Source organism: Camelina sativa, chromosome 6 (assembly GCF_030686135.1).
Source record: "Camelina sativa cultivar CO46 ecotype springtype chromosome 6, ASM3068613v1".
NCBI classification, from domain to species: domain Eukaryota; kingdom Viridiplantae; phylum Streptophyta; class Magnoliopsida; order Brassicales; family Brassicaceae; genus Camelina; species Camelina sativa.
Window position 1 is genome coordinate 6,955,251 of NC_141885.1, and position 12,571 is coordinate 6,967,821.

The 12,571-nt window shown below is 40.1% G+C and overlaps 1 non-coding gene and 1 pseudogene across 1 annotated transcript; both read right to left on the reverse strand.

Annotated features, from left to right (window-relative positions):
- Nucleotides 1-5,422: 5,422 nt before the first annotated feature.
- LOC104698768 (MATH domain and coiled-coil domain-containing protein At3g29580 pseudogene) lies at nt 5,423-5,873 on the reverse strand (annotated as a pseudogene).
- A 2,217-nt stretch (nt 5,874-8,090) lies between these two features.
- On the reverse strand, nt 8,091-8,196 carry LOC147942361 (small nucleolar RNA R71). Its single transcript, XR_015560522.1, has one exon. It is a non-coding gene; the product is annotated as a small nucleolar RNA R71 (small nucleolar RNA).
- Between the last annotated feature and the right edge of the window lie 4,375 nt (nt 8,197-12,571).

Below are 12,571 nucleotides of genomic sequence, written 5' to 3' on the forward strand. Positions count from 1 at the left end.
TAAACAAATGGTAGAGATATGATAAGATAATTTATAAAGTTTTATAAAATAATTATAAAGATTTACATTGTAATTTCGTGTGCTTTTATATCACACATATTTTTTTGGGTCTCTGACTTTTAGAGCATTTTTGAAAGAAAAAAATTAGGAGAGGTCATGTTTGGAAGCAGATATTGAAAAAGAATTATTACTTAAAATCACAAAAAATATAGTATGAAAAATTTGTTTTTTTTGTTATTTATTAGATGTATGTTATATGCTCTAACATATAAGCATATGTGCGCATAGCGCAGATTAACACTACAAGAAAACAAGGTCATAATTGACGGCACTTCTGACAGGCAACTGTCTGTCGGTAATTACCGACGACATACTGACCGATTTCTGATGTCCGAAGGGTTTGTCGGTTTTCCGTCAGAAATTTATCGACAGACACAGTCCGTCAGTAATCTGTCAACAATTCTGACGGATTACCAACCAAATTTTGACGGTCAGTACCTTCCGTCGGAAGTTAGTCGGTAAATATATCCATTGTTGTTGTCTCTCATATATTAGTCGATTACCGACAGATTTCTGACGCCTATAAATTTATTTCCGACGGAAAGCCGTCGGTAACTGTATCCATTATTGTATCCGTTTATATTATTTGCTTTCCGACGGCTTTCCGACAAGCTAAATTAATATCCGTCGGAAATCTGTCGGTAAATGTATCGGAAATTCGTCGGTAAATGTATCTGTTATTATAGCCGTTTATATTATTCGGTGTCCGACGGTTTCTGACAAGTTAAATTAATATCCGTCGGAAATTCTTTAGTAAATGTATCCGTTAATGTAGCCGTTGATAGCCGTTGTACATTTCGAAATTACTTCTGATGGATTACGGACGGATACGAAATTTACTTTCTCTATAAAAACCAACCACTCCTTCTCATACTCTCACTCATTTCTTTAAGAAAAAACAAAAAATGTATTCTTCTTCTTATTTTCGATCGTGGATGGACAGACCGATGCTCGATCCAGAATCAAATTTATTGAATGATGAGTATGCTCGTGGTGTAGGCGAATTTATGGAGTTGGCATGTCAACAACCAATCGTTCTTCAAACCCGTAAGTTGAAATGTCCATGTTCGATTTGCAGGAATTCTCACAATATTAGGATTGATTTAGTATGGGGTCATCTTTATTCCAATGGTTTTATGCCGGGTTACAAAATTTGGTTTCTCCATGGTGAAAGACTAGCGTATATTAGTTCTAGCGAACCATATATTGTTGATAGCGTAGAGGAACCTAGAACATAAGTAGATTATGGTGTGGGTACTATTGAGATGGTGAATGATATAGGGAAAACATGCAATCGATGGGTCAAAATGTTGATAGGTTAGAGGAACCTAATGCAGAGGCATGCAAGTTTTTTTCTATGTTGGATGCATCTAAGCAGTCGTTATACGGAGGTTGTAGGGAAGGTCATTCGGCTATCTTTTGCAAGCAGATTGATGACCATAAAGATGGACTACAATTTGGCTAAGGCATGTGTGGATTCGATAACAGATTTTGTGAAAGACCTTTTGCCTGAAGATAATCATTTTCCAGGTACATATTACGAGATTCAGAAATTGGTCGCCGGTCTTGGTTTGCTGTATCAAATGATAGATGTATGCGAAGATAATTGTATGATCTATTGGAGAGAAGACGAAGATAGGACAAGATGTCGATTTTGTCAAAAACCAAGATATCAGGAAACAGGCGGTAGGGTTCCAGTTCCATATAAGCGGATGTGGTATTTACCGATCACTAAAAGGCTGAAGCGATTATATCAATCTGAGCGTACGACTGGTCCAATGAGATGGCACGCAGAACACAATTCAAATGGAGAGATTACGCATCCTTCAGATGCAGAAGTATGGAGGCATTTCCAATATGTGTATCCAGATTTTGCGTATGAGCCAAGAAACGTGTACCTAGGATTATCTACAGATGGTTTCAATCCATTTGGAAAGCATGGAAGGCAATATTCGTTGTGGCCAGTAATCGTAACACCTTAGAACTTACCGCCATCTTTGTGCATGCGTCGAGAGTTTCTTTTCCTTTTGATTTTGGTTCCCGGTCCAAATCATCCAAAGAGATCTCTTGATGTGTTTCTGCAACCGTTGATATATGAGCTGAAAATGTTATGGGATCATGGTGCTACAGCATATGACGTTTCAACCAAGCAGAATATCTAGATGCGTGCAGCACTTATGTGGACGATTAGTGACTTTCCAGCTTATGGGATGCTATCTGGATGGTCAAATCATGGAAGGTTAGCGTGTCCGTACTGTCAAGATAACACAGATGCGTTCCAGTTGAGGCACGGACGTAAAACTAGTTGGTTTGATTGTTATAGAAGATTTCTACCAGCTCGTCACCCTTACCAGCGTCCGACGACTTCCTCCCTCCCACCCTGCGAAACTCCGGCGCTTGTCTCCCTCTAATCCGGCGACTTCTTATGGCGTAAGTTCTCTCTTTTCTAATGAATTTCTTAGGTTTGTTAGATTTCTTAGGAATATGGTAGAGTTATTAGAGTTGATGAATTGGCTCTGTTTGGGTGTTATTGAGTTGAGAATTTGGATTTTTAATTGGATATGATTAATTAAATTTTGATGAATTGAAGTTTGATGGAATGAAATTGTTAATTGGGTTTGATGAATTGAATTTTGTTAATTGTGGGTTATTGAATTTTAAGATTTGGTTTCTTAATTGAATGGATTATTTTTTGTTAATTGGGTTTGGTTAATTGAATTTGATGGATTGAATTTTTATAATTGTGTGTTATTGATTTGATGAGTTGGTTTGTTACTTAGGCTTGAATTTTGTTAATTGTTTGTTTTAGAATTTTGATAATTGGATTGTTAATTGTATTTTGTGAATTGATAAATTGAATTTTGTTATTTTTTTTAATTGATTTTTGTTAATTGATGAACTGTTAATTGAATTTTGTTATTAATTAATTTTTGTTAAGTAAATTATGCTTGAAGATTATTTCTAATTTTTTTTTTTTTTTTTTGTTGAAGGAATTATGGTTCTTATGTTGCAAACACATCTCTTAACCAAGCTAATGGAGAAGCTAGTGCTTCGCAATCACGTAGTAGCGCCGTCCCGGATTCACAAGCTTCAGAAAATGTTCCCGTGGAGATGAGCATTGAAGAATTTGTTTCTCAACCTGGCTGTACACTTATCCCCCGCTTAGATCCGTATGGTGCGCCAGAGACAACATGGTTTTGTGATTCTCATAATGGCATCACAAAATCTATTTTGTATATGATGTATGGAATCCTCAAAACACCGTATGCTAAGTTTCCAGTGATGCCTACGAAAGAACAAGACATTTGGTTTCGGCAATTTGCTGTAAATTTTTCAACTTTAACAACTTAATTTTATAACATTGTTTTATATATTTTTAGCTAATGCATTTTATTTATATTTTTAGCAAGATTTCAATTGGAAACCAGATATCACCAACCAAGTTCGAACAGCGTTCAAGAAGTATGCCAGACTACGATATTCTAAACAGTTGAATGAGTGGAAGCAATTGTGGAAGAGAGGAAAGGTGCCAAAAAATGTGAACGAGGATTTCTTTAAAGGTTTCATTCAATATTGGGGGGGAACCAGCTACAGAAGGAGTATCCTCCCAATATTCTCATAATAGAAGAAGCCAACGTGGCGGGTTAAGTATGGCTACCCACAACAATGGTCCAATAAGCGCCCATACCCGACAAAAGCAACTTGTAAGTTTTAAGATTTTCTATAATTATTTTCTTTATGTTTAATTAGACAATCTTTACATAATTTAAATGTTTCTTTTAGACTGCTAGGGATGGGGTGGTACCAGACCATATTACTTTGATGGAGGATATGCACACCAACAAAAAGACCGGCCAAATACAAGATGGTAGAGCTAAGCTGCTTGTTGAGAGTTCGAGGAAGCAGGAGGAGGAGATGCTACGGTTGAATTTAGAAGAGAGAAATTAAACGAAATTTTTTGCTCGGTAACATTTATTTTAATTTTTTTTGTTTTACTTTTGTTTTGTTTTAAAATATTTATATAATTTTAAAATGCATGTGTAGGAAACTCTTAAAATCAAAGGACGGGTTTTTAGACTAGGAAATCTCTCTGAAAGAAGTTCGCTTTCTCGTTCATCGGGGTCCTCATTTGCTCCCACCCAAGAGTTCCAACAAGCTATGCAAGAGAAGGATACTCGGATTGCAACTTTGGAAAAGGAAATGGAAGAACAAAAAGCGGAAATGGAATAACAAAAAGCGGAGAACAAAAGAGGAGACGAGGAGTACAAGTAGAGGGACGCGGAGCTAGCAGCGTTCATGAGTGAGATGCGGGCAAGACATTCCGCTTCTTAGGTTTTCTTGAATCTTTGCTTTCTTTTTGGAACAATTATTTGTTTTCGGTTATTAGAGTATTTTTCACTTTTTATTTTTTCTCAAACTTTTAAATTTCTGAATTTAAATATATAAGCATTTCAGTTTTAATGCATATTTTCATAATTAAATTTGCATAATTATGCTATTTTAAAAAATAATAATAACAATAAACTTCTGTCGGAAAACTGTCGGAAACGACGGCAATTTTCCGATACATGCCGTCGAAAATCTGTCGGAAACGACTGCGTTTCTCGAATACATACCGTCGGTAACATGTCGGAAAAGATGGACACCGATAAATGCCGTCGGAAAGCTGTCAGAAACGACAGAGTTTCTCGAAAACATACTATCGGTAGTCTGTCGGAAACGAAAGACTTTCTCGAAATTTCGTCGTTAAATCGTCGGTTTTTCCGTCGGTTCAAAGGATATTTTCTGATATTGTTCGGTCGGTAATATCGTCGGAAATATATCTCCGACGGATGTCTGACAGAAAATTACCGACGGGCTTACCGACAAACCCTTTTCCGATGGATTTCCGACAGGTGTTTACCGACAAACCGACCATAAAAAAATTTGTCGGTTATCTGTCAGTAATTGCTTGTCGGAAATCCGTCGGTAATTACCGACGAATTTCTGACAGATTTATTTGTTCGACAATCTAGAACAGACGGAATGGGCTTCTCCGACGGCTTACTGACGGTTGTGCTCGTTAGTTGTAAGCTGTTTTCTTGTAGTGTAATAACCTAGTTTCACAAGTAATAATTTTACCTTAATTAAACTAACTTTTAATGCTTAAAATTTTATAAATTAAAACAAAAATATAAACTAATTAATCTTCTAATAAACTAAAAAAACTCTATAAACTCATTATTTATTTCAAGTTTTTTGTTTTTGTATTATCAGTTACTAATAAAAGACAATAAAATGCAAATATAACTTTTCTATCCAATTATCCAATTATATTAATGTTAATAACATCTATTGTTATTATTATCCAATTATATTAAAGTTAATAAGCTTCTTCTTTCTCCTTCTTTTTTGACACCTCAATCAGTCTTTTCTCCAACCAATCCAACCTAAAGCCAGCATCTTTCATGGATCTGAGTGAATCATATGCACCAGAGAGATCATCCTTTGAGATTTCTCGAGGCAACCTGCGCAAAGTCTCCGTCAAACCGGGTAGGACATTCGTGTACACTGTCTTCAATATTGAGTTCTTTGGACGAAACTCCAACGCAAAGTCTGGATGTTTATCAAAGATATGCTTCACAAATTTCACCTACAAGTAAAAAGGGAAGAATAAAGTAGAAACAAGAAACCACATCATGTCCCAAAAGATTGGAAAGTGTGAATATTTAACTCACCTGTGAAGGAACAACTTGAAACCCATTAACATCAATGCTTCCCATTAGTGGAGTAGTCTCCCTAATCAAATCTTTTAGACACTTCATCACCACCATCATCCTTTAGCTTTGTCTTTTTTAAATGCCGGTTGGACAACTCTTTAGCTACTGATGTCTATATTTTGTCTCTCCTTAGCATATATTTATCATGCATTTAGCTAGGATAACTGATTGTTTTGCATCATTTTCTAGTCTTGCATACATTGTGCATTTCGGAGTATTTCAGGTATTGAGGAGACGTTGGAAGCGCATCCGTCCGAGCCATGCTCCCCAACGCATCCGTCCGAGCCATGCTCTCCAGCGCATCCGTCCGAGCCATGCTCCTCAGCGCATCCGTCCGAGCCATGCACCCCAACTCATCCGTCCGAGCCATGCTCCCCAGCGCATCCGTCCGAGCCATGCTCCCCAGCCGTCCGTCCGAGCCATGATGACGTTGCATTCCATTCGACGCGCAAGGACTCGTTCGCACATGTCGGGAAGAAAGACGTTTGGTTTCACACGCTTTAGGAGATTACCAAACCGACTCCTTACCTTGTCGTTTTAAGTTTTAGGGCTTTCCATGTTGGACTACTATATATACATTTTGTTAAGTCTTTGCTGAGACATCTTATCTTTTATTCTCTTATTGTTTTCTTTCCCAGAAGGTTTTGACGCTAGCCACTAAAAAAACGTTCTCAGACCTTGTATTCCGACACCTTTGAGTTTATTCAGTATTTTCATTTGATTTCTTTTACAAGTTGTTCTTTACTTTTTAATCTATCTAAGAATGCTTGTTTCAATATTTTATGAGTTTGTATTGTTGATGATGATTTTCGGATCTGATTAGTGTCGTAGTTCTTGAGGATGGGATAGATTAGGTGGAGGATCTTAGGATGTAGAGTGTTTAAGCTTTGATTTGTATGATTCCCTTCTGGACTAGTGTTAGAAATGCTAGTTTCTCTCTGATCAATTGGGACTAGGTTCGAGACATTTCCACACCCAAAAGGTGTTTGATGAAATGTCTGACCAACCATTGCCAGAGACTTACGTTCCTAGCCTAAGAGATTAGTTGTCTAGGATGTTTGTTGACATGAACGAACTTGTTTGTCATGCCTGCTCAACCATGTTTCTCTAGCGAGAACTGGGTATGGAAATGGTTGAGTGTGAGTAGCTTTTACCAAGAGATTGGATTAGCTAAGTTGAGATGTTGTTCGTTGTCTAGGGATAGATTGCTTGTGGCATGTTAAACACTTTGTAGACTAGGAGACTTCACCGACATCAATTACTTTCATCCTTAGGACCTCTTTCTTCCTGGTATTTATTACATTCCTGAGACTGTTTCGTGTCTTGCCTTTTAGTTCATGCTTAGACTCGTTTTTTGTTTTCATTCATTTTCGCTTCCTGTCATACATTCGCATTTCTAGTTCTAGAACACATTTCCGTTTTGTATTGTCATCATTCTAGGACTGTTAGACAAACACTCTTTTATATTGGCTTAACTTGTGATTCCTTGATTGCATCTTGAGTGATAGTAAAGTTTCCCAACTGGATTGACACCTTAAGTATTACAACTGCATAAGGTTAATTGAACCTGCTAGGATAGACACACAAAAATCCTAGTATCAATTTGGCGTCGTTGCCATTTGGGATTCATTTTGCTACATTTAAGATTTCAAGTTTTGCAAGATTAAGTTCTATCCCACTTCTCATTCTGAGTACTGACTTGTTTTTGGTTGTCTGCTTGTTTATTTTGCATCTCAGGAACCTGTTGATTACAACGTTGCATGCACACCAGATCAAGAGGACATCAGAATCTCCTTCCGCCTATCGACGACATCAATCGGTTACAAAGACCAAGACAAGCTCGTCATCCCACTGATCATCCCACACCAGTCACTATGGAACAACTGAATGGACCAAATCCGCGACTGCGAAACATTGGTGCTGGGGATGCACCGAATACTCACACTCAACGGGCCGGAATCGTCCCTCCCATAGTGCAGAACAACAACTTCGAGATCAAAAGTGGTCTGATCTCCATGATCCAAGGAAACAAGTTTCACAGTTTGCCTATGGAGGATCCACTCAACCACTTGGATGACTTCGACCGTCTGTGCAGTCTCACCAAAATTATCGGTGTGAGTGAGGATGATTTCAAGTTGCGCCTCTTCCCATTCTCCCTGGGAGACAAAGCTCACCAATGGGAGAAAAATCTCCCCAAGGGATCCATCAACACTTGGGATGACTGCAAGAAGGCATTCTTGGCAAAGTTCTTTTCCAATGCCAGAACTGCACAACTCTGGAATGACATCTCTGGTTTTACTCAGAAGAGCTCTGAATCATTCTGTGAAGCCTGGGAGCGTTTCAAGGGTTACCAGAGCCAGTGTCCTCACCATGGGTTCAGCAACGAGTCACTGCTGAGCACTCTATACCGTGGTGTACTTCCAAAAATCCGCATGCTGCTTAACACTGCCTCTAACGGAAATTTCCTGAACAAATAAGTGGATGGGGGATGGCAACTCGTCGAGAATCTCGCCCAGTCTGACGGCAACTACAATGAAGATTATGACCGCACAGTTCGCGGCGACGCTGGGTCTGAAGAGAAGTACAAGAAAGACCTCAAGAACGTCAATGAGAAGCTAGACCGTATCTTGCTAAGTCAGCAGAGGAGCGTCCACTACCTATCTGAGGATGACCCTTTCCAAGTTCCAGATGGGGAGGGTGAGCAGTCTGCAGAGATAAACTATGTCCAGAATCAAGGTGGATACAACAAAGGTTACAACCAATACAAGGCAAACCCCAATTTTTCTTACCGAAGTAACAACATTGCTAATCCACAAGATCAGGTGTACCCTCCACAACAACAGTAGCAAGGTCAACAAAAACCTTTTGTGCCTTACAATCAGGGATTCACGCCTAAGCAACAGTTCCAGCATGGTTATCAGGCTCCCTCAGGACCCCCACCAGGATTTCCATCTCCACAGGTTCCGCCTACACAAGCTCCTGACCAAGAAATGAAGCAAATGATGCAACAAATTCTTCAAGGTCAAGCTAGCGGTTCTATGGATACTGCTAAGAAGTTTGCTGACCTTAGTCAGAGGATGAAATGTTCCTACAATGATCTGAACGTTAAATTCGAAGCTCTCAATTTGAAAATAAGGTAGATGGAAGGCCAATCCGCTTCTACTTCTGCACCAAAGCCTGGCCAATTTCCAGGAAAGGCTGTTTAGAACTCCAAGGAGTTCGCCAATGCCATTACGCTGAGAAATGGGAAAACATTGCCTCCCAGGGAAGGAGTTCCAGAAGTCAGTGCGGACAGTGAGGAATTAGATGGGGAGGATTTTGTTCAAGATGAAGCTCAGATCAAGGATCTAGTCGAAGCAGTCAAAGATCCAACCGAGCCAGTGAAGCAGTCTGAGCCTGAACCAGTTAAGGAACCTATTGTTTCTGATGACAAACCTGCGAGGTTCATCCCTCCACCATACAAGCCTCCTCTACCATTTCCAGTGAGGTTCATGAAGTAGCTTACCGAGAAGTACAAGGCCTTGTTTTAAAAACAAGTCAAGGAGATTGAGTTGAGAATGCCACTACTGGATGAATTCGCACTTGTTCCTCACTACCAGAAATTCCTCAAGGACTTGGTATCGGAAAGATCAAAAGAGGTTCAAGGCATGGTTGTATTGAGTCTCGAATGCAGTGCAATCATTCAGAAGAAGATTGTACCTAAGAAGCTCAAGGATCCTGGATCATTCACTCTTCCTGGCTCCCTCGGACCTATGTCTTTTGATAGGTGCTTATGTGATATTGGCGCTTCAGTTAATCTGATGCCACTCTCTGTTGCTACAAGGATGGGTTTTACAAGGTTCAAGGGTTGCGACATCTCCCTCAGCCTTGCAGATAGATCAGTGAGACTTCCAAATGGTATTTTAGAATACTTACCCGTCAGGATCAGAGACGTGGAAGTGCCAACCGACTTTGTGGTTCTGGAGATGGATGAAGAACCAAAAGATCCTCTGATCTTAGGAAGACCGTTCCTGGCAACTGCTGGAGCCATTATTGATGTAGAAATGGCAAGATTGATCTCAATCTGGGCGACGACTTCATTATGAAGTTTAACATCAAGGATACTTTGAAGAAGCCAACAATAGGAGGACAAGTCTTCTACATTGTTGAGATGGATAAGTTGGCTGATGAGTTGTTGGAGGAATTAGCTGAGGAGGATCATCTCAAGACTGATTTGACCAAGGATGGAGAAAAAGGGTTCCTGAATGAGGAGACCACTTGTTACAAGAATATGCTAGACTCCCACAGAGAAACGGACGAACCAAAGGAGTTTGAACAACTGTCTGACGCAGTGGAGGTATGTGCAGTTGAGACAGAAAGTTCAGAACGTGACATCTCTGACTCGACCTACGTCAAGACCCGACTCGAGACACCGACATCCCACTCGATCGAGTCGCACCCCTCCCACTCGACCGTGATCATTCCAGACTCCCATGCTGACGACTGGTCGGAATTGAAAGCTCCAAAGGTCGAACTTAAAACTCTTCCTTCCGGACTCAGGTATGTTTTTCTGGGAACCAACTCTACTTATCCTGTCATAGTGAATGCTAGATTGAGTGATGATGAATTGGGGTTGCTAGTAACTAAGCTTAAGAAATACAGAAAGGCTATAGGTTATTCTTTAGATGATATCAAGGGAATCTCACCTAGTCTTTGCACACATATAATCAATCTTGAAAATGAGTCTTATGCTAGCATTGAACCCCAAAGGAGATTGAATCCTAACCTGAAGGAGGTAGTAAAGAAAGAAATCTTAAAACTGCTTGATGCTGGAGTTATATATCCTATCTCTGATAGTACTTGGGTATCTACAATGCATTGTGTACCTAAGAAGGGAGGCATAACTGTGATCAAAAATGAAAAAAATGAGCTAATCCCAACTAGGACCATCACATGACATAGGATGTGCATTGATTATAGGAAGTTGAATGTTGTATCTAGGAAAGATCATTTTCCTCTTCCTTTCATTGATCAAATGTTGGAAAGACTAGCCAGTCATCCTTATTACTGTTTCCTTGATGGGTATAGCAGATTCTTCCAAATCCCTATCCACCCAAATGATCAGGAAAAGACAACATTTACTTGTCCTTATGGCACTTTTGCCTACAGACGCATGCCATTTGGTTTGTGCAACGCTCCTGCCACCTTTCAAAGGTGCATGACATCGATTTTCTCGGATTTGATTGAGGAGTCAGTGGAAGTGTTTATGGATGACTTCTCTGTATACGGTTCCACTTTATCCTCCTGTTTGTTAAATCTGTGCAGGGTATTGACGCGATGTGAGGAGACGAACATGGTGCTGAACTGGGAGAAGTGCCACTTCATGGTTGAAGAAGGGATCGTTCTGGGACACAAGATCTCTGAGAAAGGACTTGAGGTTGACAAAGCTAAGATTGAGATCATGGTTCAGCTTCAACCGCCTAAGACAGTGAAGGACATCAGAAGTTTTCTGGGACATGCTGGGTTTTACAGAAGATTCATTAATGACTTCTCAAAAATTGCAAGACCACTAACAAGGTTGATGTGCAAGGAGGTTGAGTTCGAATTCGATGCAGCATGTCTGGAAGCCTTCAGCAAGATCAAGGAGGCGTTGGTTTCAGCACCCATAGTACAAGCTCCAAATTGGGATCACCCTTTTGAGATCATGTGTGATGCTTCAGACTTTGCAGTTGGAGCAGTTCTAGGACAGCGTATTGACAAGAAGCTTCATGTCATCTATTACGCAAGTCGCACCTTGGACGAAATTCAAGGAAGGTACGCTACCACAGAGAAGGAACTCCTTGCAGTTGTGTTTGCATTCGAAAAATTCAGGAGTTATCTTGTGGGTTCGAAGGTCATAGTGTATACTGATCATGCCGCTCTGAGACACATCTACTCGAAGAAGGATACCAAACCAAGACTGTTGAGATGGATTCTGCTTCTTCCGGATTTTGACATGGAGATTGTTGACAAGAAAGGCATAGAAAATGGAGTTGCGGACCATCTGTCAAGAATAAGGATTGAAGATGATGTCCCCATTGATGATTCAATGCCTAAGGAACAACTTCTGGTCGCCCAAGTTTGTGAGCAGATGCATGACATAGAGCTTGACAACCTCAGGATCAGATGCATGGCTATCACATCTGAGACTGCACCATGGTATGAAGATGTCGTGAACTACAAGGTCTGTGGAGAAGTTCCTGATGGCATGGATCCCTACAGAAAGAAGAAGTTTTTCAGAGAGGTCAACCACTACTTCTGGGATGAACCCTATCTGTACAAGAGAGGTTTTGACGGTCTGTTCAGAAGGTGCATAGTAGAAGAGGAAGTAAAAGGAGTGCTTGAGCACTGTCACGGCTCCACCTATGGAGGTCACTTTGGGGGATAGACTTCATGGGACCTTTCAACCCTCCATCTAATGGTAATGTCTACATTCTGGTAGCAGTTGATTACATCTCCAAGTGGGTCGAAGCCATTGCCAGTCCTACCAATGATCACAAGGTTGTTCTGAAACTGTTCAAAAGTATAATTTTTCCAAGGTATGGGATACCCAGAGCAGTGATCAGTGATGGTGGAACTCACTTCGTCGACAAGGTGTTTGAAATCATGCTGAAGAAATATGGTGTGAAGCACAAGGTGTCTACTGCGTATCTCCCTCAGACCAGCGGGCAGGTTGAAGTTTCGAACAAACAAATCAAGGGTATTCTGTCAAGGATTGTTGGAGTTTCGAAGAA